This window comes from Phoca vitulina, unplaced genomic scaffold, assembly GCF_004348235.1.
Source record: "Phoca vitulina isolate PV1807 unplaced genomic scaffold, GSC_HSeal_1.0 scaffold122, whole genome shotgun sequence".
NCBI lineage: Eukaryota > Metazoa > Chordata > Mammalia > Carnivora > Phocidae > Phoca > Phoca vitulina.
In genome coordinates, this window is record NW_022589825.1 from 756,484 (window position 1) to 760,273 (window position 3,790).

Genomic DNA, 3,790 nt, shown 5'->3' on the forward strand with positions numbered 1-3,790 from the left:
CCAATCTCCAGCCAGTCAGTCAGAAGCACAGGTGTCCTGGACTTGCAACTGGCATCTGAAGTGGCAATGGGTGCAGGGTTGTAGAACTACTCTGTGGGATATGATGCTATCTCCTGGTAGACAGTGTCAGAATTGAGTAGCTCACACACAGGGCACCCAGCAGGTGTTGCAGAATTGCTTGATGTGTGGAAAACCCACACATCTGCTGTCAGAGTGAAATAGTGTTGTTGTAGTAGAGTATTGAGAGTAGAGGAGACACACAAGAGTGTGTTTTTTCTTTACATCTACCAATGTTTAAAGAAGAGTAAATGCCAATACTTTACAAATCTCCCAAAGTATTGTTAAAAGATAAACTGAGGCATATTAACATTTTTAAGAGTTTGAGCAAACATCAGCTCAAATCGAACAGTGCCAAATTGGAAGAGGTTAGAAGTGCTCCACAGACAGGAGCTAGGGGCAGGATTTTTACAGAGAAGATGCAGAAGCAAAATGAGGAAAGTATTTAATTGGATATCTTAAGTAGCTGCATTATCTGGGAAGCCTAATTGGCTGTTTGTGATTGGTTGTTCTTCTTAACTCCTGGTTTAGGTATTGGTTTGATTAACAATTGGTTTGCTTGTCATTAGTGCCACTTCAGTCTAATGATCTTCTTGTTCAATTACTTTAATAATTCCCTCCCTTTGGTTATCCCACCTTTAACCGACTGAGTCACCCAGGTGCCCCAAGAACATCATCTTCCTATGCATTAACAGAAAAAGTGAGTAGCTAAAAGGCAAAAATAAATACAATTTTCATATTAAAGAAGAAGATCTTGGGGCGCCTGGATGGCTCAGTCATTAGGCGTCTGCCTTGGGCTCAGGTCATGATCCCAGGATCCTGGGATCGAGCCCCGCATCGGGCTCCCTGCTCCACAGGAGGCCTGCTTCTCCCTCTCCCACTTGCCCTGCTTGTGTTCCCTCTCTCACTCTGTCTCTGTCAAATAAATAAATAAATAAATAAATCTTTAAAAATAAAAATAAAAAAAATAAAGAAGATCTTGACCCATGGTATTGGGAGAGTTGTCCATCTCGAGATGCCATCTGCTTCTGGGGAGGAACTTCCCTAGTTAATATTAGATCTCCAGCTGGTGTGCAGTTCCAAGAGTCTGGAGATGCCCTTATTTACTTATTTATGTATGTATTTATTTACTTTTAAGAATTTATTTATTTATTTGAGAGAGAGAGGGAGCAGGTGGAGGGAGAGGAAGACGGAAAGAATCCCAAGCAGACTCTGCGCACTGAGCGAAAAGCCCTACACAGGGGTCGATCTCATGACCCTGAGATCACGACCTGAGCCGAAACCAATAGTTGGACGCTTAACCAACTGAGTGACCCAAGAGCTCCTGAAAGAGCCCTTTTCAACTGGGAGATGTGGACCTAAGGTTCAAGGCCCTGAAGTTTGGTGCCATGTCGGTAGTGAAGAGAACCTAGTATGATCCCTTTCAACACGGATCCAGGGCACTCTGTTCTTAGTGATTCCGGGTCAGAAAGGTGGGAGAAAGTTGTAAACATTAGTTTGGAGAACTGTAGCCAGATATTTAGAAAAATTGGAAAAATTCATAATCTAGGCCAGTTTACAGATAGATAACAAAACCTCAAAAAAAGACAAACAGAACTAGAATCTAATATTCACGAAAGTGTGTTACAGTTTTCTATGAAACATAACTTTTCTCTCTACAATTACCCATATTTCTAGCAAAGATAATCACAGTAAGACTAATTTGTTAGCAAAATAAATCTAGTCTTATTAAACTTGGCCTGGTTATTTATAGAAGTACAGGAAGAATAGTGGTTGACCATATCGGCTATTTTTAAGTCTCCTTGCTAAAACTATTCATAAGGAATCTCACATTGGACTTCTTAAAAAGTTTTAATTTAAATTCCAGTCAGTTAACATACAGTGTAATATTAGTTTCAGGTGTACAATATGGTGATTCAACACTTCCATACAACGCACAGTGCTCACCACAACTTCACTCTTTAATCCCCATCACCTATTTAACCCATCCCCCTAACCACCTCCTCTCTGGCAACCATCAGTTTGTTCTCTATAGTTAAGAGTCTGTTTCTTGGTTTGCCTCTCCTTTTTTCCCCTTTGCTCATTTGTTTTGTTTCTTAAATTCCACATATGAATGAAATCATTGGGTATTTATGTTTCTCTGACTGATGTCGCTTAGCATAATCTCGCTCCATCCATGACATTGCAAATGGCAAGATTTCATTCTTTTTTATGTGTAATATTCCACTGTATATGTATTACCACATCTTCTTTATCCATTCATCAGTTGATGGACACTTGGGCTGTTTCCATAATTTGGCTGTTGTAGCTAATGCTGCATAAACATCAGGGCACATGCATCCTTTGAATTAATATTTTTGTATTCTTTGGGTAAACCCCGAGTAGTGCAATTGCTGGATCAGATTAGACCTTTTTTTAAAAGATTTTATTTATTTTTTGACAGAGAGAGAGACAGTGAGAGAGGGAACACAAGCAGGGGGAGTGGGAGAGGGAGAAGCAGGCTTCCCACGGAGCAGGGAGCCCGATGCAGGTCTCCATCCCAGGACACTGGGATCATGACCTGAGCTAAAGGCAGACGCTTAACGACTGAGCCACCCAGGCGCCCCCAGATTATAGACTTTTAAAAGCCTCTCAAGGCTAGAAAGCCAAGCCAAGGACTGGCCAGATGTCCCCTGAAATAACCTATAGATTTGGGTGAATTCCTCTCTTCCCTAAAGGTCCCTAAAATATCCTGGTATTCCTGGGGCCTCAGGATGTGACCTTTCTTACCTGATATAGCTGGAAACCCTGTAAGGAAGACATCAGGCAGTCTTTCCAAAGGGCTTTATTGGCTCCATAAAGTCAACCTTAGTTCCTTAAAGCTGTCTGGTCCTATCTGATTTTATGCAGATCATTCTCAACTATGACATTCTAGTCAAAGTCTCAGTAATATAACCAATGTTTTCAAATGTGTCCTGTTACAAGGAAAACAGATTTTTGTTGAATGTATGCAAATTATTTTATTATCACAGAAGTAAAAAAAAAAAAAAAACTGACTAAGAGTTTTTTGCTGGAAGGATCAAGTAGGGAAAAAGATAAATATTTTGATTCTGTTTATAAAAGAATAATTTACCAAATGATGGAGCTTAAAAGAAAAGACAAAAAGGTTTCCTTAAATCTGGAAAACAAAACATCAAAGAACCAGAGTTGTTTCAAAAAAAGTCATAAAAATTATAATCATCCTCACCAGTTCATTAAATACCATGTTAATTCTTGTTCTATTTGAATCCAATTTTTCCATTAGAGTTCTAGAAATTCTTATCCAGTTTAGTGGTATGATGTTATAATTATCAGAATAATGTGTTCTAGAATACTTATCAGAGTCCTGTCCTAAATCTCTCTGAGGGTGAAACACTTCTGCAAAAGCATCAGAGTGAAATAATAATTGTCTGCAAATGACAAAATGACTTAAAAAATGGCTGTGGTTAAAGATCTGATGAGAGTTTATTTGAAAAGGAGATTTAGTTATCTCTGTGGCAAACAGCAATTTAAGATAATAATTGGACAATGAGCATACTGACAAATTTCTATGAACTTCAAACAATTCTAGAATATTTATAATAGTAATATATACCCATATGTATATAACCAAAGAAGGCTTACCATCACTTCTTATTTGGCAATGCTTCCCATGTAATTTAATACACCAAATAAGACTAATTAGTTTAACATTGCTCTTTTACAAGGTGAGAGA